This window comes from Portunus trituberculatus, chromosome 9 (assembly GCF_017591435.1).
Source record: "Portunus trituberculatus isolate SZX2019 chromosome 9, ASM1759143v1, whole genome shotgun sequence".
Lineage (NCBI taxonomy): Eukaryota > Metazoa > Arthropoda > Malacostraca > Decapoda > Portunidae > Portunus > Portunus trituberculatus.
The window spans coordinates 4800001-4822500 of NC_059263.1; the positions used below are offsets into that span (position 1 = coordinate 4800001).

General features: G+C 39.7%; 1 protein-coding gene and 1 long non-coding RNA gene across 7 annotated transcripts in view; one reads left to right on the forward strand and one right to left on the reverse strand.

Moving 5' to 3' along the window:
• Positions 1-22500, reverse strand: part of LOC123501340 — a 160282-nt gene that overhangs the window by 88050 nt on the left and 49732 nt on the right. For both annotated transcript variants that reach the window (XR_006673608.1, XR_006673606.1), the window contains exon 3: positions 18596-18681. This is a non-coding gene — a long non-coding RNA (uncharacterized LOC123501340). The remainder of the gene's footprint in view (positions 1-18595; positions 18682-22500) is intronic.
• Positions 1-22500, forward strand: part of LOC123501338 (uncharacterized PE-PGRS family protein PE_PGRS54-like) — a 78938-nt gene that overhangs the window by 25633 nt on the left and 30805 nt on the right. The window contains exon 1 of one of the 5 annotated variants that reach the window (XM_045250121.1): positions 16101-16146. The exons of 3 other annotated variants lie outside the window; for them this stretch is intronic. The gene's annotated coding sequence lies outside the window, so the exon portion shown is untranslated. Of the gene's footprint in view, positions 1-16100; positions 16147-16539; positions 16722-22500 lie in introns of those variants that run through there. One more of the 5 variants, XM_045250122.1, reaches the window with a different exon arrangement.

Consider the following 22500-nt stretch of genomic DNA (forward strand, 5'->3'; position numbering starts at 1 on the left):
ACACACACACACACACACACACAGGAGAAACCCGATATCCTGCCCCAGTGTGGTGACTCATAGTGAACAGTGCTGCCAAGTTTGGTTATCCTCCCCTGCAGTGTTGCCATCCTGAAGGAGAAATCATATCCGGCCGACAGAGGTGGAGGAGGAGGAGGAGGAGGAGGAGGAGGAGGAGGAGGAGGAGGAGAGAAGAATCGAACACGTGTCTTTGTTTGAGGAGTGAATCTAAAACTACTGAAGACGTGGTAGAAGGAGGAGGAGGAGGAGGAGGAGGAGGAGCACGAAGATGAGAACACACTGGTCAGGAAGAAGAGGAAGACATAAAGAGCGTTACGGTGAGCTGGTCATGAAAGAAAAGCAGAGAGGAAGGAACACTCGTCTAAGAGGTCTGGAGGAGGAGGTGGAGGAGGAGGTGGAAGAGGTGTAAGTGGAGAAGGGCGTGATAAGAGGTACTGTACAAGAGGAAGAAGGAAGTGAGAGGTGGTTGGCAATGTAACGAAGATAATGAAGTTGATAAATGGAGGTAAATTATTAGGATTAGGACATAGCAAGAAGGGAAAAAAAGGAAAAGGAAAAGAGGGAGGAGAAGGAAAAGATGGATAATATAATGGAGAAAACTGAAATAAAAAAAGAGAAAGGGAGTAATAGAAGAGAGAAAAAAAAAACTAAGACAACGAAAACAGAACCACAAAACAGCAAAAAAAAAAAATGTATATAAGAAACGAGAGAACACACAAAATTCAGTACAAAAATAAATAACTAAAAAATAAATAAATAAATAAATAAACAAGTGAACGAGGAAGAAGAGGGAAAAAGGTAGATAATATAATAAATACCTGAAATAAATAAAGAAAAAAAAAATAAGACAGAAAAAAAAAATTAAAACAAACGAAGATAAAAGATCCACAAAACAACAAAAAAAAAAAAAAAAAAAAAAATGACTAACAATAAAATGAAATAGAAAACGAACTAAAAATCTTCACACACCTGCAATTAATTCCCCCAACGATTACCACGTATGCATTACCTGTGTCTGGAGGGGAATACTAATGAAGGATACCTGAGACACCTGAGCCACCTGTACATACCTGGTGGGGTGTTAATTAGCGACAGGTAGCGAGGGGTTCTTTTCCTAGTGAGGTGTGGGAGGTGATAGCCAGGTGTTAGAAAAAGAAAATGGGATATTATGAGATGTGTGGTGGTGTGTATGGGGTGGGTGAGAGGGAGGGGGAAGGGGGAGGGAAGGAAGGAGGGAGAGGTGGGGAAGAGAGAGAGAGAGAGAGAGAGAGAGAGAGAGAGAGAGAGAGAGAGAGAGAGAGAGAGAGAGAGAGAGAGAGAGAGAGAGAGAGAGAGAGAGAGAGAGAGAGAGAGTCTATAATGTTAAAAGAAATTAATTAACACGAATAAAAACACGAAACTATAAGAAAAAATGTAAAAATAGATGAAAAATTAGACGAAACATGAAAAAAAAAGATCAGAGAGAGAGAGAGAGAGAGAGAGAGAGAGAGAGAGAGAGAGAGAGAGAGAGTCTTGCAACATCCCGCCAGACATTACTCTTCTTCCATATAATGATGAGAAACTAACGGGAGTAAGGACGGACGCTCACACACACACACACACACACACACACACACACACACACACACACACACACACACACACACACACACACACACACACACACACAGAGGAACAATTGGACCTACCTCAGTGTAATCCAAAGTAAGGGGTTCACAATACTCTCTGCCTGGCCACATACACAATCTAATACTACGTAACATGATCCAATACTACGAGCGACCTTCCGTAACCTTCCGGACCGCCACGCAACAAAGAGGACGTAGAAAATGGGAGTCGAGATAGAGTGAGTGGAATAATTGGAGCCAACCTTCTTCCCTTTCTCTGTGTCTGCTTGTATCAACAGAAAACGTGAAAGTTGAAGGTACCAGAGGGGAGGGTATTCTGTTTTTGCGTCTGTGTTTGTGGTGGTGGTGGTGGTGGTGGTGGTGGTGGTGGTGGTGGTGGTGGTGGTGGTGGTAGTAGTAGTAGTAGTAGTAGATACAGTAGTAGTACGGAAGAAACAGTAGCAGTAAGAAAACAACAACAACAACAACAACAACAATAAAAACAGTTAACACAGTACAAAATTTCCCGAGTCATGCTGCTTTTGAATTAAACATTTATCCTTCTTCCACACCCACTAAACTCCTTCTCTTTTCCTTCCATCTTTCTGGACAAGTGACCTTTAAGACTTCCTACTCCTCATATCCTTGTCCTTGCTCGCTTCTTCAGGCTCATCAAACACATTCCACTCTTCTAACTCTTAAACACCAGTTCTTCCACGCATTCCTCTTGGTTTTAACCCCTTCAGTACCATGACGCGTTTCCATATTCCTTCTGGTTACTATTTGGTGATTTTGTACACCTTCAGAAACTCATGTGGGGGATTAGAATAGTGAAGACTGTAGCCATTAATCTTCTGACCTCCATAGCCCCTTCCTAGTGTAAATAAAATGGTCTAATCGTACACAAATCTCAAGGTAAAAAATGTGTCCCAGTACTGAAGGGATTAAAATAGTGAAGACATTAATCTTCTGACCTCCATAGCCCCTTCCTAGTGTAAATAAAATGGTCTAATCGTACACAAATCTCAAGGTAAAAAATGTGTCCCAGTACTGAAGGGATTAAAATAGTGAAGACTGCGGCCATTAATCTTCTGACCTCCATAGACCCTTCCTAATGTCAATAAAATGGTCTAATCGTACACAAATCTGATGGTAAAAAATGTTTCCCAGTACTGAAAGGGTTAATCAGCAGCACCACACTAGCGGAACCTCAGCATCTCAAATTATTCAAGGAAAGTCCTTCTCCTTCCGTTACGTGGTGTGTGAGGAGAAATATACAGGCAAACAAATGATACGTCACGATGAGGAAGGTGAGGGGCGAGGAGAACACGGGGGAAGGTTGTTTGAACAGGAATAAAGCGGTTTTGTATCACTCCCTCACTTCAGTTGAGTCTCCCATCGAATTCCCGGGTTTTCTATGAGGCGTAACAGAAAATGGGCATGTATTTCTTCTACGTTTTGGAAATCGATGTTAGTGCTTGTGCTAATAGTGTTTTGTAAATATTAATAGGTTTTGATTAACTAAGAGAAAAATGGAGAGATGATAATCATGAGAGAGAGAGAGAGAGAGAGAGAGAGAGAGAGAGAGAGAGAGAGAGAGAGAGAGAGAGAGAGAGAGAGAGAGAGAGAGAGAGAGAGAGAGAGAGAGAGAGAGAAACAAGCAAGCAATCAGCAAGCCCTTCACCTGTAATTAGAGCTGGAAGTCTCACCTGAACACACACACACACACACACACACACACACACACACACACACACACACACACACAACACTTTTTACATTCCACGAAAAAAAAAAAAAAAAAAACAGAACTCTGAACTGAAGCGAACACAAGAGACAGTTCTAACACTCGAGATTCACACAGGTTTGGAACTTCATACGTGGGTCTTCGGTGGGCCATAAAGATTCAAATATAGCCCTGAATGAAGAGATAACCTTTGTAGCACACCTTTATTGCTGCTAATTTGGTGTCTGTATGTCCAAAGGGTCTGAAATGTTCCTAATACTTTTACTATAACGAATATAGGATTGGAATCTTTCTGGTGGATTTTTTTTTACTTCTCTATGCTCTATCTTTGTCTTCGTCTCTCTCTCTCTCTCTCTCTCTCTCTCTCTCTCTCTCTCTCTCGTAACATTCTTTAGTAAATCATGTTTTAGTGTGTTTATAAAAAGTTTTTACTCTAACAATATATAGTGCTATTTTTTATCTATCTTTTTTCTTTTCTCTCGCTTTGCTCTTCCTTTGTTCCGTGTTCTTATCGAGTTCTTAGATTGTTTGCCTCGCGTGACATTTGTAGTGGGCGCAAAACACTACAGCGGTTGACACATTGACTTCTTCAAACGTTCCTAAACATGTCATTTTAAGGTGAATGTTTTACTGTTACTTATTTGTACCTTGAATGTTATCGATCTTTCTTCATATTTCATCTTTCTATATTTCAATAGTTTCTTCTCTGCTATTTAATCAGTAATCTCCTTTTACAACCGCAATTAATCACCCGTTTCTCTGGTACACTCTGGAACTCCCTGCCTGCGTCTGTATTTCTACTTTATTCATATTTCATCTTTTTATAATTTCAATAGTTTCTCCTCTATTAGTTAATTATTAGTCCTTTTACTAGCATTCCCAATCATTTATCCTTCTCTCTGGCACACTCTGAAACTCCCTACTTGCTTATGTATTTCTACTTTATCAATATTTCATCTTTATATTTTAATAGATTCTCCTCCACTAGTTAACTTTAAATCTTCTTGAGCTAGTATTCTCAATCATTCATCCTTTTCTCCTGCTTCTGTATTTCCATCTTCCTATGATCTGAGCTAATTTAAGAGGGAAGGATTTTTCAAGATGCTCATCCCATTCTTTTGGCGAACTCTCTCGGACCTGCTCGGAAACTGGCATCTAAGTGGGTCTTTTTTGTTTAATCATTCTTGTTGCCCTTGCTCAGATTTCGCCTTTCACACAAAAAAAAAAACACATTCTTAAACTACTATGGAATAACATTTACACATCATTCGCTACTTAAATATGACACTGTTTTTTTTTTTATATAAGACTCGTATCAAATATTTCCCTCTCATCGCTACACAACACTGGAACGCTAATGCAGAGATAGAAGAATGCATTATCAGCATCTTAATATAACAAACACGTGGCTAATCTCACACACGAACATAATTTCTCTCCTGTCTTTTTTTATGCACGGTTTTTCCTCATCCCAGCCTCGTGTAGCGTTCATGCGAGACGTATCTGTAAACACTGTACCAACGTGGGCTATGCTGATTTGATGATACATAACTAATAGATCTTTCCTTACATTAATAGACTTCCTCCGGTTCTGTTTATTTATCTATTTATTTGTTTATTGTTTACAGCCTTCATTTGTGGCAATACTTTTAATCATATCATGGTAATCTTATCTTAGTCTTCCTCCTATTCTATTTTATTTATTTATTTTTTTTTCTTGTGTACAGCTTTTGTGATTTTCTTTTTTATTTATATCATAGTAATCTTCTTTTCTCCTCTCTTCTCTCTCTCTCTCTCTCTCTCTCTCTCTCTCTCTCTCTCTCTCTCTCTCTCGCTCTTTCTCATAAATTTCTTTCACCTTTCTCTTATATTCTTCTTGTCCACCTGCACCTCCTTTCTCTCTCATCTCTTCCTTTCTCCTCTCTCTCTCTCTCTCTCTCTTAATCAATCTACCTTTTCCATCCTCTCCCTTCTGTAAAGAGTTTCCAACTAATCTACACATGTTTTTTTTCCAGACAGTTTTAATTTCTCCCTTTTTAGTCCTCTCTCTCTCTCTCTCTCTCTCTCTCTCTCTCTCTCTCTCTCTCTCTAAGACCTGAAGGAACTCCCACACACTCACACACACAAACGAATCTCTTGCATATAAAAGACACACACACACACACACACACACACACACACACACACACACACTTCAAAGGTAACAAAAGAAATTATATAGACCAGTGAAGGTATGAAAGTAAATAGAGAAAGGTATGAATAGATGAATAAATGAATAGTTGCAACCTTACATTATTAACATTGTTGTTATTATTATTATCATTATTATCATCTTCACTGTTATTCTCACTATCATGTTCCTTTAAGGCTATTGTTCATTTTATTTCACCCACAAACCTTACAAAACTCATCATCATCACCATCATCATCATCATCATCATCATCACCAATCACCCACCACTTCATTGTCATCACCTTCATTATATTCGCTTGTCTTCTGTATCTTCACTTTTCCCCACCACCACCACCACCACCACCACCACCACCACCACCCCAGTCTCTCCATTACACGAAGCTCAATATCAGGGAAGAAATAAATGACAAAAGAATACTTAATTACATCCTTTGAAGGCTTGGTAAAATTACGGAGTTTCTGAAGACACAAAGGGCGCTGGTAATAACATCCTTGTCCAGTAGTAGTAGTGGTGGTAGTAGTAGTAGTAATAGTAGTAGTAGTAGTAGTAGATAAAAAAAGAAAAGCTAGCAAGATCAAGAACATTAATTTTAGCAACAATATCGTCAAGATCAAGAACAGCAACATTAAAAACATCAAAATCAGTAACACTAACAGCACAACCAACACAATTAACCTTAAAAACTATACTGAAACACTGAAACTAGAGAGAACCAAATTAAACCTAACCAAATAAATAAATAAATAAATAAATAAATAAAAAAGACATAAATATAACAAGAAACCAACAGAAGAAGAAGAAAGAGAGAGAGAGAGACAGTAGTAGCAGTAGTAGCAGTAGCAGTAGCAGTAGTAGTAGTAGTAGTAGCATCATGAGGAGCAGCAGTAAAGTCATTTCAGGAGTAGAAAGGACCATTAAAACATTCAACACCGCAATAACAACACTGAGAACAACACCAATAAACGCAACACCACCCTCGTAAATCTCTTATCGTAACTCACTCCCGAATTTACATCCTTACAGAGACGCAATAAAAAAAAAAAGAAAACGAGAAAAAATGAGGAAAAAAAAGATTACCAGGAGTGAAAGGAAGGAATAAACTTGCCTTAAGCTTTGGGGTTCAAGCTGGAGTGGGTTAGATCAAGCTTTTTTTGGCGGGCTTAGATGCTAGTAAGGTTAGTGTGCTGGTCCATGCCACCTACACATAAAGGCTTGGCTCGTTTGGTGGCAGGTGGTGGAGTGGTGACTGGTGTGGTGTGGTGAATGGTGGTGACCGGCTGTACACATCTTTGACCTCACACAGCCCCGCCCCGCCCTGTGTGTGTGTGTGTGTGTGTGTGTGTGTGTGTGTGTGTGTGTGTGTGTGTGTGTGTGTAGGTGGGTGTCTGCCTGTCTGTTTGTCTGCCTTTTCTTCACTCTTACTTCATCTGATCTGTAAGCCGGATGTTCTTGTTCTCGTGTGTGTGTGTGTGTGTGTGTGTGTGTGTGTGTGTGTGTGTGTGTGTGTGTGTGTGTGTGTGTGTGTGTGTGTGTGTGTGTGTGTGTGTGTGTGTGTGTGTGTGTGTGTGTGTGTGTGTGTGTGTGTGTGTGTGTATCACCATCACTACTTTTACTTCTCTTACTACTACTACTACTACTATCTTTACTACTACTACTACTACTACTACTACTACTACTACTACTACTACTACTACTACTACTGTTACTGTTACTGTCGGTGATGTAATAGTTGTTTTTCCTTTGTTACGCATGATTTCGTGACACAGAGAGTGGGAAAATTAGCGTCTCTTCCTGATTACGTAGTGAGGAGGGGAAGGACGAGGAGGAAGAGGAGGAGGAGGAGGAGGAGGAGGAGGAGGAGGAGGAGGAGGAGGAGGAGGAGGAGGAGGAGGAGGAGGAAGAGGAGGAGAAAGAGGAGGCGTCTGGTCACGTTAAATACTCGAAAAATTTCTATATCGTCCTTCGTTCCTCCTCCTCCTCCTCCTCCTCCTCCTCCTCCTCCTCCTCCTCTCTCTGTTCTTCTCTCTCTCTCTCTCGCATTCTCTCTCTCTCTCTCTCTCTCTCTCTCTCTCTCTCTCTCTCTCTCTCTCTCTCTCTCTCTCTCTCTCTCTCTCCACTCTCACCTTCTCTCCACCTTCAATAACTTACAATTCATCCTTCCATCTCCATCTCTCTCTCTCTCTCTCTCTCTCTCTCTCTCTCTCTCTCTCTCTCTCTCACCTGAGCATGACGTCATTAACAAAACACCTGCAATCGTGACCTGGTGTGAGAAGCCTGTCTTGATCCGTCTCTCTCTCTCTCTCTCTCTCTCTCTCTCTCTCTCTCTCTCTCTCTCTCTCTCTCTCTCTCTCTCTCTCTCTCTCTCTCTCTCTATTCCTTACTCCTTCCACCCTTTCCATTCACAAAAACTCCCCCCAAAATTAAGCTCTCAGAAATCTTTAAAAAACTAGGTAAAATAAACGAAACATTTTGCAATCAATACTTACTTGTTGCATAATGAACAGTGAAGACAAATACAGGGACACAATGCAAGTCACCTGTAATAATTCAGTGACTTACAGGTAAAGGGGGGACGGGTGGGTAGGGAGGGTGGGAGGGGGATAAGTGGAGCCTTGTATGTATAATGTTACCTTTACCTGTCTTGAAATAATAAAATGAATCCTATTAATACATGTTTTCTTGGGTTTATTTTCATTCTCTCTCTCTCTCTCTCTCTCTCTCTCTCTCTCTCTCTCTCTCTCACCTTGGCAGTTTTTTCAAGGTCACAGAGAGCGTTGTTCATGTTGCTTTAATTGATTATTCAGTTTCTTATGGCTGGATTCTTGTTCTCTCTCTCTCTCTCTCTCTCTCTCTCTCTCTCTCTCTCTCTCTCTCTCTCTCTCTCTCTCTCATACTGAAAAAAAAAACATTCTTGAACATCCAACATACTTCTCATCACAGCTTATTTATCTTAACCCTTTCAGTACCACGACGCTTCTTCATATTCATTCTGTTCACTGTTTGGTGATTCTATACAGCTTCAGAAACTTATGTGAAGGAACTGAAATGGTGAAGACTCTGGCCATTAATCTCCTGACCTCCATAGACCCTTCCTAATGTCAATAAAATGGTCTAATCGTACGCAAATCTCAGGGTAAAAAATGTGTCCCAGTACTGAAAGGGTTAAAAAGAACAAACACTATTAAAATATTCTTCTGAAATGGGAAAGAAAGCAAGATTAACAAGAGAAAGCAAAAGAAAATAAAGAAAAGAAAGGAAAAAGGAAAAAAGAGAGACAGCAGAAAAAGGTGGAAAAAATAGAAATGGGAAAGAAAATTGAATAACGAAAATAAAAAAGTTAAAAGAAAATCGTAAACCAACAACCAAAAAAAAACAACAAAAACAACAACTTTTCACCTTTCCTAATGTCAAAGTCCAATCAAAAAAAAAAAAAAAAAAAAAAAAAACTCATGGTAAAAATGTGTCCCAGTAATGAAGGGTAACGTTAATGGTGATTTCTTATGTAATGGTGAGATGAGAATTGAGTTTACTTTGCGTTGGTTAATGGTGACTTTTCAGTAGTTTAGTTGGTAGTGAGTTTTGGAAGACCACAGAGATGATGAGTGGAAGAGCACGGTCCGAGTGTAGGTTGGGCTTCCTCACTCGGGGCAAAGGTTTCCTAGCGGGTGGGCTTTGAGATAAGAGGAAAAAAAAAAATGTAACCCCTTTAGCCCAGAAGTTCCCGTGAAAAGCCCACATGATATAAATAGAAAAAAAAAATGAAAGTGGTATGAAAAAAAATATGAACGATGGGAAGAAATATTTAAGAGTACTAAAAGAAACGGGAGACAAAGAAGGAGATGAGAGAAATACGAGTAAATGTGAAATGAAGAGTGGAATGAGATAAAAAGAGAACACGAAATAAAACAATAAATCAAAGTGTTGTTATGAAATGCCAAACTGAAAAAAAATAAAATAAAACGAGAAAAGCACATAAACCTGATGAATAAAGGAGTGGAGATGAGAAATGATAAAAAAAACAAGATAAATAAATACGATAATGGACAAAAATGTTGAAGATAATAAAAAAGTAAATTAATGATTAGCGACAAGTAACAAACACCTGACTAACTCAAGGACGAATAAGAGAAATAAGAAAAAAAGAAAGAAAAATCAAGGAAAATACAAGACACAAGGAAAAGTAAAAGGAAAATTAACGAACAGGGAGAAAGGAAGTGAAGAAATGAAAGGAAAACGAGATAAAACAAAAGAAAATGGAAAAGAGAAGGAAAAAATGGAAACACTAGAAAGGGAAAGATAAAATAAAGAAGGGGAGGAAAATATAGAAAAATGAAAAAAAAGGAGTAAAAAATAGAAATGGAAAAGAAAACAAAATAAAGACGGGAAATAAAGCAAAATAAAAGACAGGAAAAGAAAGGAATAAAGTAGAGACAGAAATGGGGAAGGAAAGAAAAAAAAAGAGAAGGAAAATGGGAAAGAAAACAAAATAAACAAGAGAAAGCAAAGCAAAAGAAAGAAAAGAAAGGAAAAAGTGGAAAAAAAGAAAGAGACAGTAGAAAAAAAGCTGGAAAAATATAAATGGGAAATAAAACAGAATAAAGAAAAGGAAAAGAAAGTAGAAAAGAAAAAATAACAAAAAAGGAAAAAATAGCAAAGAAATAAGAAAAATATAAAATGAAAAGAAAGAAAAGAAAAATAAAGAAAACCAAAGAAGCGAAAAAATTAGAAAAAAGGAAAAGAAAAAATGAAAGTCAGAAAACGAAAAAAATTGAAAAATATAAGAAAAAATAAAATGAAGAGGAAAAAAAAGAAAAAGCGAAAAAAATAGGAAAAAAGGAAAGAAAAGAATGAAAGTAAAAAAAATAGAACAAAAATAAGAAAAAAAAACGAGAAAGAAAAGAAAAAAAAAGAAAACACCAAAAAAGCGAAAAAAATTAGGAAAAAGGAAAGAAAAAAATGAGAGTATAAAAAAAAAAGAACAAAAATAAGAAAAAAAAACGAGAAAGAAAAGAAAAAAAAGAAAAGAAATACCAATAAAGCGAAAAAAAATAGGAAAAAAAGAAAGGAGAAAAAGCGCTTAAAAATACAGTGGAGTGTGTGGAGGGTGGATGATCTCAGGCAGGTGGAGTTTATGTGGATACGTGATGAGCATGACGATTTACTGCATAGAGTCTTATCATTATTATCTCTATCTTTTTTTTTTCTTACCTTTTTTTTTCTATATTCAGTTTTCAAGGTGACTTTCAGAAACCTTAGTGTGTGTGTGTGTGTGTGTGTGTGTGTGTGTGTGTGTGTGTGTGTGTGTGTGTGTGTGTGTGTGTGTGTGTTGCTTTTTATTTATTTTCTACGTTATTTTCTTTCTTTCTATTTCTTTCTTTCTGTTTATCTGTTTATTTCTTTCTCTCTCTTTATCTTTCATCTCGTATGTTTGTTTCTCTCTCTCTCTCTCTCTCTCTCTCTCTCTCTCTCTCTCTCTCTCTCTCTCTCTCTCTCTCTAAAACATCAAAATTCACAAGGGATATTGCGCAGTTAATTGACCGGTTAGAGAGAGAGAGAGAGAGAGAGAGAGAGAGAGAGAGAGAGAGAGAGAGAGAGAGAGAGAGAGAGAGAGAGAGAGAGAGAGAGAGAGAGAGGAAATAGGTCAGGTGTGTGTGGATGAGGTTACTAGGTCAACCTTCCACCCACACCACTGACCACAAACACTGCCAGCTTCCACATACCATATATGGCATGATGACTCTCTCTCTCTCTCTCTCTCTCTCTCTCTCTCTCTCTCTCTCTCTCTCTCTCTCTCTCTCTCTCTCTCTCTCTCTTTTGGTGTTTTTTCTTCGTTTGTGTTCATTTGTGCTCGTGGATTCCCTTTGCCATTATTATTTGTTCAGTATTTTTGCTTTATTTTCTTCTTCCTTCATTTTCTTCTTCCTTTTTTCTCTTTTTCTTGTCATTTAATTGATCTGGTTTTCTTTTTTCTTCTTTTTATTAATCTCATCTTCTCTTCCTTTATTTCTTCTGTATTATCAACATTATTTTCTTTATTCCTATTTTTTGTTGTTTTTATTTCATTGTTCATCTTTTCGTCCCTTTTCTTTCTCTTCTCTTCTCTTATTTATTTATTTTTCTTTTTCTTTTTCTTCTTTTTTTTTTACATTACAAAAGCATCAGTGCGTAGCAAGTGTATGTAATCCCTTTGTCTTCTCTTTCTTTCTTCCTTCTTCCTCTCCTTCCTTGTTCCTCATCTCTTCTCTTCTCTTCTCTTCTCTTCTTCCTCCTTCTTTTTTTTTCTTTTAACTTTTTATTTTTATTTTACATGTCAATTTATTTCCAGCTTGCAAAACTTCTTTCTTCATCTTTCCTCTTCCTCTTTCTTTCTTTTTTTTCATGTTTTTACGAATCATTGCGTCTTTCTTCTCTTCCTTCCTTCTTCCTCCACTAATCACTTCCTTCCTCCATCCTCTTCCCTCCCTCCCTCCCTCCCTCCCTACCTCCATCCTTCCCTCCCTTCCTTTGCTCACTCCCACCCTCCTTTAGTCTCCCTCTCCTACCCACCACCCTCCCACTCCCTCTCCCTCTCTCTCTCTCTCTCTCTCTCTCTCTCTCTCTGATGATAAATTCTATGCCGTTAACAATATATTTTCACTTCAAGGTCGAAGGGAGGGAGGAGGGAGGGAGGAGGAGGAGGAGGAGGGAGGAGGAGGAGGAGGAAGGAAGGAGGGAGGGAGGGAAGGAAAAGTGGAAGATGGAGATGAGGTAACACTGGAGGAAATGTGGTTAAGAAGGAAGTGGATGAAGGGCAAGAGAGAGAGAGAGAGAGAGAGAGAGAGAGAGAGAGAGAGAGAGAGAGAGAGAGAGAGAGAGAGAGAGAGAGAGAGAGAGAGAGAGAGAGAGATAGTAAGTGAGATGAGGAGGAGGAGGAAAAGAAATTAAGAGAGAAGAAAATGGAAAACGGAGATGAAAAATGATGAGGAGGAAATAATTAAAAGAAATAGGAAAGAGAGAAGAAATTAACAAGAAAGAAGAATAAAGACTAACTAAAGGATGCGAGAAAAAAAAGAAGAAAATAACAAGAAAAGGAAGAGAAACTAGAAACAAGACAAATCACAATAAATCTGATAATCCAAAACACAAATAAAAGTTAAGAAATAAAGAAAAGACGAAAGAGAAAAGAGGAAACGGGAAAAAAAGAAAGGAAAAGAAACAAAAGCAGACTCAAAGTAAATCAAGAAACATAAAAAAAAAAATAACAAAATGAATAATAAAAAGAGACGAGGAAAACCAGAATAAAAATAATGTAACAGAAGAGAATGAAGATAATGATAGACTGAAAGGAGAAATACAAGAGAGAAAAAGGGAGAAAATGAAAAATGTTAGCAGGAGGAAAGGGAAAAATAATAAAAAGAACAAAAGAACAAAATGAAGGAAAAATAATTAAGAAACTAATGAAAAAGTGAAGGACGAAAAATATGAAAAAAGAAAAAGAAAACTGATAAGGAAGGACGAAGAGAGAGAGAGAGAGAGAGAGAGAGAGAGAGAGAGAGAGAGAGAGAGAGAGAGAGAGAGAGAGAGAGAGAGAGAGAGAGAGAGAGAGAGAGAGAGAGAGATGATACAAGAGTCAACTGTCACATTACCTGACGAAGGAACACAAGGTCATCGTCTTCCGGGTCACCTACAGGTTAAACGGGTCCTCCTCCTCCTCCTCCCTTCCTTCTCCTCCTCCTCCTCCTCCTCCTCCTCCTCCTCCTCCTCCTCCTCCTCCTCCTCCTCCTCCTCCTCCTCCTCCTCCTCCTCCTCCTCCTCCTTGTTTGATAATTTCCCATCTACAGCCTTCCTTTTTCTACTCAGCGTCCTTCTCTCTCTCTCTCTCTCTCTCTCTCTCTCTCTCTCTCTCTCTCTCAGTCTTCTTGTTCTTGGTGCTCTTCCTCTCTTCTTTTCTTTATTTCTCTGTTTTCTTCCTGTGCTGCTTCTCCTTCTTCATTTTCTATTTCACTCTTTTCTATTTATATATTTTTTTTCTTCTCAATCTCTTCCTCTTCCTTCTCTTCTTTTCATTATTTTTTTTTCTATTGAAAACGCTTAATTTCATCCTCTACGTCCTTTCCTTCTTCTTCTTCTTCTTCTTCTTTCTTCTTCTATTCCTCTATATTCTATCGTTTCCTACACACAGTTCCGTCTCAGTTTCCTTTTCCATCCTCCTCCTCCTCCTCCTCCTCCTCCTCCTCCTCCTCCTCCTCCTCCAGATTCTCCCTTCTTTAATCGACTTTCCCTTTCAAAGAGTCACCCGCCCCTAACCCTTTCATCTCTGTGCCCTTACCCTTTTTGACCCCGCCCCTCCCTTCCTCCTCCCTCCCTCTCTCTCCTCCCTCCCGCCTTCCCTCTCTCCTTCCCTCCTTCTCTTCTAAAAATAAGATCAAAACACGACATAACGGAGACAGATTAAACCTTGGAGGACACACACACACACACACACACACACACACACACACACACACACACACACACACACACACCACCGGAAGGAAGTTTATATACCTTTCAGGATGTTAGTATGAATGTGTAGGTGCGTACGTGTGTGTGTACGTGTGTGTGCGTGCGTGTGTGTGTGTGTGTGTGTGTGCGCGCGTGGGAGTGACTTAGGTGTGGCTTAGTGGTGGAGTGGGAGAGAGGGAGAGGCTGGGGATGAAGGCGCACAGGTGAGGAAGGGACACGTAACAGGTAAAAATAATGATACACAGCTGAGTTGAGAGAAAAGAATTATGGAGGATTGAGATAAATAAGTGAAGAAGTGAGAGGTTCAAGAAAATAAAGTGAAAAGAAGATATTCAATTTATAAGTAGGATTATTAAATTTATAGCAGGATAAGACTTAAAGAACAGTAGATAAAGTGGAATAAAGGAAGTAGAAAGGAAGGATGAAAGCACAGACAGTAGGAAACCAAAGTTATGTTAATCCCTTCAGTACCATGACGTGTTTCCTTATTATGCTTACTATTTGGTGATTTTACACAACTTCAGAAACTCATGTGGGGGATTAAAATAGTGAAGACTTCGACCATTAATCTTCTGACCTCCATAGACCGTTGCTAATGTCACTAAAATGGTCTAATCGTACACAAATTCCAAAGTAAAAATGTGTCCCAGTACTGAAGGGATTAAAATAGTGAAAACTTCGACCATTAATCTTCTGACCTCCATAAACCGTTGCTAATGTCACTAAAATGATCTAATAGTACACAAATCCCAAAGTAAAAATGTGTCCCAGTACTGAAGGGATTAAAATAGTGAAGACTTCGACCATTAATCTTCTGACCTCCATAGACCGTTGCTAATGTCACTAAAATGATCAAATCGTACACAAATCCCAAAGTAAAAATGTGTCCCAGTACTGAAGGAGTTAAAACATCAGACATGAAAAAAAATAAGAAGTAAAAAAGGAGATGAAATGAAGAGATATAAGAGTGTATGAAGTGAACAGGAGGAGAAAGAGGAAATATGTTAAAAAAGCTACACAGGAAAGAATAAAGGAGTAAAAAGCAGGATAAGGAGATGAAATGGAGAAAATATAAGAGTGTGAAGTGAAGAAGAGGAGGAAGAGGAAATATGTTAAAAGGCTCCACAGGAAAAAAAAATAAAATAAAAGGATAAGCAGATGAAGAGGAGAGAATAGAAGAGCCTGGAGCAAAAAAGATAAGAAGATAAGCAAACAAAGAAAACGGTTACTGGTTAGACAAGTTGGGAGTGGGGGGGAGGTGGAAGCTGTGGGTGGAGGGGTGAGCCTGGGGTGATGGGGGAATGGGTGAGGGTATGGGTGAAGGTGCTCGTGGGGTGTATAGTGTGGGGGAGGGGGTGACTGATGAGTGGTAGGGGGTTAATGGGGGTCGGGTATACCTGTCAAACTAGCTTCCTCCCTGCGTAGTGTGTGTGTGTGTGTGTGTGTGTGTCTGTCTGTGTGTCTGTGTGTCTATCTGAAAGCACCCAACACTGACCCGGATGTGTGTGTGTGTGTGTGTGTGTGTGTGTGTGTGTGTGTGTGTGTGTGTGTGTGTGTGTGTGTGTGTGTGTGTTGTGTGAAGGGGAGGGGAGGGAAGAAGAAGAATAAGGGGGGAAAACTTGAAATATTTTGAGGTCTTTAGAAATATTTTGAAATCTGAATAAAAAAAAAAAATCTTGCAATCTCCTAAGGCACACACACACACACACACACACACACACACACACACACACGACCAAAAATACTAAATGTCGCTAATGCCCATCTTATACACAGAAAAACTCCCCATCTTTCCTCCATCCCCCTCTTTTTCCCCTCCCATGACATCACCCCTCCCCCAAACACGCCCCCCACACCCTCTTCCTCCCTTCCCCCACTCCAACCGTCCCCCAGAAGAGTAAAGGGTCAGGGAAGAGGTTCGCATTGACCCTTGGGTGGCTTGGTGGACGGAAGGAGGGGGTGAAAGGGAGGGGATGGAGGAAAGGAGGGAGGAGGAGGGAAGGAGGGAAAAGAAGAGGAGAGATGGGTAGGAAATATCTCTCCAGTCTTCTCTTCCTCACCTGCAGTTCGTGATTGGTGATCGTGGAGACAGGTGATTCTCTCTCTCTCTCTCTCTCTCTCTCTCTCTCTCTCTCTCTCTCTCTCTCTCTCTATCTCCTGTTTTTCTTTCCATAGTGTAAGTCTAAGTGTAACAACCTCCTTTCATGCTTTAGTTTTTCTTTCCTTTTCGTTTTTTTTTATTGTCAGTGAACGTATAACTTGTCTGAAATACATCCAAGTGTGTGTTTGCAGTGAGGATTATACACACACATACACACACATACATACACGGATACAAGTATACAGTTTACTCGCGTGTGCGTTCTCCATGTGTTTACAGTGAAGATAATACACACACACACACACACACACACACACACACACACACACACACACACACACACACACACACACACACACACACACACACATACAGTTTACAAATTACCTCGTGTGTGCGTTTTCTGTGTTTACAGTGAAGACAATACAAGGATACAGTTTACAGTTTACCTCGCGTGTGTGTTTCCTGTGTGGCTACAGTGAGGATACACACACACACATACAAACAAAGATACAGTAACAGTGTGTGTATGTGTGGCTGGTACATACACACGTACAAACACGAAGGTATGTATGGGAGATGTATGGATGAAGGGGAAGGTGAGGGAGGTTGTCGCGTGTGTTGGTGTGATTTCATACATGGTAATACAAGACACTTCGATGATACATGAAAATTAAGGGCATGTATTTTTTTTTATTATTTTAAGGCTGTTTTCTTCTATGGTAAAATCTCCTTCTTTTTTTTCTCTCTCTCTTTGAAGTTAAATACAGTTCCTATTTACTAATATATTTCTGTTTGTCTGCTCTCTCTCTCTCTCTCTCTCTCTCTTAATACCGTCATTCCATTTTAGTCCCTTTATTCAAACTACATCAAAGCACTTTACAGTAATCGCCTTAGAGATGTACTGTTATTATTATTATTATTATTATTATTATTATTATTATTATTAGTGCTTTTAATCTAGTTTTTCATTATATATATTTCATCATTATCGTTTTTTTTCCCTTCATCTCCTATCATTACCAATTATTTTTCCTCCTCCTCGTTCTCTAACACCATCAAAAACACCTCCAACCTGCCTCCTCCTCCTCCTCCTCCTCCTCCTCCTCCTCCTCTTCGTTCACCCTCGTTACCTTGCTAATTAATTCGCCACGCCCTCCCACCCCCTAATATCTCTCACCCCTCCTACCATCCACCCCAGCCCATGGGTTGAGCCAGTACAATTCACCAAAGAGATACAGAACGTGGCTTATCATTCTATCCGATTGTCTCTCTCTCTCTCTCTCTCTCTCTCTCTCTCTCTCTCTCTCTCTCTCTCTCTACCTCTTTTCTCCTTTACTTCCTCTCTTTTCTCCTCTCTCTCTCTCTCTCTCTCTCTCTCTCTCTCTCTCTCTCTCTTCCTTTTCATTAATAATACTCAATAATTTTTCGATTCCTTTCCTTTTTCCTCTTTTTCCTTCCTTTTTTACCTTCTTATAATATTATCCTCATTATCATCTTCCTTTCCTCTTTTCCTCTCCCTCTCTATCGCATTTCTTTGTTCTTCCTCTCTTCCTCCGTCCACATCCTTCTCTTGTGTCCTTTTCACCTTCAATCCTCGTCTCTCTCTTCTTCTTCCTCTTTCCTCTTTCCTCCCTTCTCATGTTCAATCAATGTTTCTTTCTTCTTCCTCTTCCTCTTTCATACGAACCCTTTTTCTCGTCTCCATCAATTATTTTTCGTTCTCTTCCCTTCATCCTCCTCCTCCTCCTCCTCCTCCTCCTCCTCCTCCAGTCCTCCACTTATACTCTATCCCTCCTCTCCTCGTTTCCCTCTCTCTCTATCTCTCCCCTTCCCTCCCCTTCACTTCATTCACAAACACAGTACAGCTAAGCCTCTCTCCCCTCACACCTGTTGCCTGTTACCTGTTGCTTCTCTACCTGTTGCTATTAAATTATCTCTCACCTGTTACCTCTAAACCTTCACTATCTTACAACCTTTACCTGTTATTTTTGCCTGTCTTTTCCTGTTAAATTTTTCTATCTCGCTTCATCTGTACTTCTACCTCCACTCTGTCAGGTTAGGCACAGTATCGACCCACCAGTGTAAAGCCTCAAGCTGATTGGCTGTGTGAGAGTGGATGACGCCTCCTCATTGGCCAAAAGAGATGGGGAGAGACAGGGAGAGGAAGAGGGTGAGGGAGGGAGAGTTATATCGATCGTGAAGATGCTCTCGTGTGTTTGTCTGTCTGTCTCTCTCTCTCTCTCTCTCTCTCTCTCTCTCTCTCTCTCTCTGCAGACATCTTATTTCATACCTGATTTTATACCTTCACCAAACTCAAACAAACTTGAAGCTAACCCAACCAAAGCCTAATTTAAGCCTAACCTAACCCAGCCTGAACCATCAATAGTAAGCGATCAATGCCTCGTAATTATGAAAGAAATGGAGGTACTGTACTTACATGATGAAGGAAGGAAGGAAGGAAGGAAGGAAGGCACTCAGCAGCAGCGGGCACGTGTGTTGAAGCCAGCAGGTTGTGTTGAGTGGCTGGAAAGAAGAGAGAAGCAAAAAGACAAGATGAAAACTGTCAACGTGTAGTATTGGTTAACTTAACGCTCATATTCTGAAACACTTCCGCGCCTCACAGCACCTTCACTATTTTCAGAGCTCTAGTTGAAGTGACACAAGTTTTTGGGAATGTTTCTGTAATTCTAGTGACATATTAACAAGTTTGCTGCATTATAAACAGTCAGTATTCTTTATAACTCGGCCAATCGTCTCTGTGGTCAGTGAGAAAGAGAAGCGTTTCTGAATATGGCTGTAAATCTCACAGTAAGGATTTAGACCAGTGAACAAAGAAACACGTTGAATGCCCAAGATAGATTTCACGGTGAGGGTATAGTGGCTGGAGAGAAGAGAGAAGCAAAACAACTAGATGAGAACTCAACATGTGGCATTGCTTAGCCTAAATCTCACAGTACGGATACAGACCGATGAACAGAAAACTATGCAAAGTGCTCTAGTTAGATTTCACGGTGAGGGTACAGTTGCTGGAAAGGAGAGAAGCAAAACACGAGATGAAAAGATGTCAACATGTGGCATTGGGGAAGTCTAAATCTCATAGTAAGGATTTAAACGATTCAAACGCGGAGTGCTCAAGTTAAATTTCACGGTTAGAGCAGCTGGAAACAAGAAAGAAGAGAGGCAAAAAAAAAAAAAAAAAAAACAAATTAAAAACAGTCAGCATGTGGTATTGCTTAGTTTAGATCTCACAGTAAGGATAAAAACGAGTGAAAAGAGAAATACGAGGAATACTCAAGAAAGATTTCACGGTAAGGGTATAATGAGACACAGCGAGGAGACGAGAGGTGAACAAAGAAATACCTGGTGAATAACATTAGGAATACTGTATAGACGCACTGGGAAGACTTAGTATAGCTATCACTGGAAGGGACTAGTGGGGAGAAATGAGTGAAGAGGGAGTGAAGAGGGAAAATACAGGGAGAGACGGTAACAAGAACTGGGAATGCTTAATTTAGAGTTACGAGAGAAATATTTTTGGCAGGAGACGATAAGAATGAAAAGTGAGATGAAATAGAATAAAAAATAATAATAATAAATAAATGAAAAAGGAAGGTGGGTGACAAATATTGCTCCATTACACAACAGCGGAAGAAAAAAAATAATACTTTTCAAATTTCTTCAAAGTGGTTCTAATTTTCTCTGGAACGAGCAGGAATTGTCAGTGGTGCTAATGGTGATGAGTGATGTCTGTCTGTCTGTCTGTCTGTCTGTCTGTCTCTCTCTCTCTCTCTCTCTCTCTCTCTCTCTCTCTCTCTCTCTCTCTCTCTCAGCAAAAAGTGACCTGCCCAGTGAAGGAAATCAGCCAATCAGAGCACGGGGATTATGAGAGAGAGAGAGAGAGAGAGAGAGAGAGAGAGAGAGAGAGAGAGAGAGAGAGAGAGAGAGGGAGAGAGAGAGAGAGAGAGAGAGTATGTAGCATGAAGGTGAACACTCATATTAGAGAATTTACCTGTTCATATTATTACGTTCTTTTTTTATTCTTCATCTTTTCTTCTGGCATTTCCGTGTATCTTAACGTCTCTCTCTCTCTCTCTCTCTCTCTCTCTCTCTCATCTGGACCAACTCATCTCTCGTCGTGTCAAGGTCAAAATGAGAGAGAGAGAGAGAGAGAGAGAGAGAGAGAGAGAGAGAGAGAGAGAGAGAGAGAGAGAGAGAGAGAGAGAGAGAGAGAGAGAGAGAGTCACTTCTTACCCAATAAGAACAAGGCACACCCACACCTGCACCAATCACACCTGCAGAGGTCAGCAGGTGTGACGTCACGGGGAGAAAGCGTCTCTATTGGTGGAAACGAGCGATGACGTAACTCTCATGTTCTCTCATTGGTTGGAATTAGCAGTGACCTCACGCTGGTCGGCCCTGATTGGTCGGGGCGAGTGGTGACGTCATGCGGATGTGATTTTGAAAGAGGGTTGGATTGTATGACTGCGAAGTTTCTCTCTCTTTAAGGTTGATTGGCTGTTATTTATTTATTTATTTATTTATTTATCTATTTATTCATTTAATTCTTATTCTGTTTTCTTCTACTTATCTATTTTTATTTTTACATTTATCTATGTCATTTATTTATTTATTCATTTGTTTATTGTTATTCTCTTTGCTATTTATCTTTTTGTCTATTTCCCACATCAGTTTATTTATCTGTGTATCTACTCGTCGTGTTTATCTTGTCTGTATGTCTGTCTGTCTGTCTGTCTGTCTGTCTGTCTATGTCTACTAATCTGCCTCTCTATCTCCCCGTCTGTCTGAATGTCTGTCTATCTATCCATCTATCTATTCGTTATCTATTTAGCTATTCATCTATAATTAATGTGAAGAATACGATAAAACATGATGATGATGATGATGATAATGATGATGATGATGATGATGATGAGCTAAAGAACAATACATTTCTTTTTTAACTCCCATTAAGATAACAACAACAACAACAACAACAACAACAACAACAACAACAACAACAACAGCAGCAGCAACAACAACAACAACAACGAGAATAACAAAACAAGGGTCTAATTAGCAATCCCAAAGCCCAGGTGAGGAGAGCCACCTGCCATTCCCCTCCATTCACACAACATCGCCGTCCACAAACACACATTTTTTTTTTTTTTCTTCCCTTATCATTTTCTGCTAACGAGGGACTTTGGCTGCGCTGTTTGTGAATTGTTACCCTTCCTGGCCTTTCCTTCACTACCACTACCTCAAACACTGGCCGGGACTCGAATGTGAAAACCCTTACTTACACTCAAAGCACAGCCTGTCTCACGTCCCACTGTACCCAGCCAGCTCGAACACACAATACTGGGTCCTCGTAAGCTTAGAATAATATAGCAAAGAATAACAGCAAAGAATAACAGAGCAGAGTGAAAAAAAGGGTAAAAAATCAACGAGATATGACAAATAAGGGAGAAATAAATGGTGTGGGTTTAAGACAGCTAAAGGAAGACACGCATAGACAGACAGACACACACACACGCTCTCCCACACACAACAAAAGCAACATGGAAAAAAACGAAGATATCTAAATAAATAGTGTGAGGAAAGAAAGCTAAAAGGAATACACACATACACACACACACACACACACACACACACACACACACACACACACACACACACACACACACACACACAACAACAACAACAACTACAACATGAAAAATACCAACCAAATTAACTAAGATACTTGATAAACTAAACCAAGCCAAGCCAAGCCACAAAGCCACAAATCCCTGCCAATAACCTGCTGTGTGTGCGTCTGTGTGTGCGTCTGTGTGTGTGTAAAGAAGAAACACACACAAACAGGATAAAAAAAGACAATTACTGAGCATTTCTTACAACCTAACGACGAGAAAGAGTAAATTTTGTGTTCTTTATTATGTAAGACAGGAAAAATTTGTCACAACGTCACAAAAAATGAACGAAAAGGCCCACGTAGAGTGTAGAGTGTAGGAATACAGTAACAAGCAGGTGAAAAAAAAGCACAGGTGAGCCGCTGCATTAATTAAAACCAGCTGATGATGGCAGGTATCGGATGAGTGGCTTGGGGGAAAGGGGAGGATGGAAGGAGAAGAGGAGGAGGAGAGAGAGGGACGAAGGATACAGAGAGAGAGGAAGGAAAAAAGAGAGAGAGAGAGAGGTAGAGAGAGAGAGAGAGAGAGAGAGAGAGAGAGAGAGAGAGAGAGAGAGAGAGAGAGAGAGAGAGAGAGAGAGAGAGAGAGAGAGAGAGAGAGAGAGAGAGAGAGAGAGAGAGAGAGAGAGAGAGAGAGATCACGTTCTTTCCCG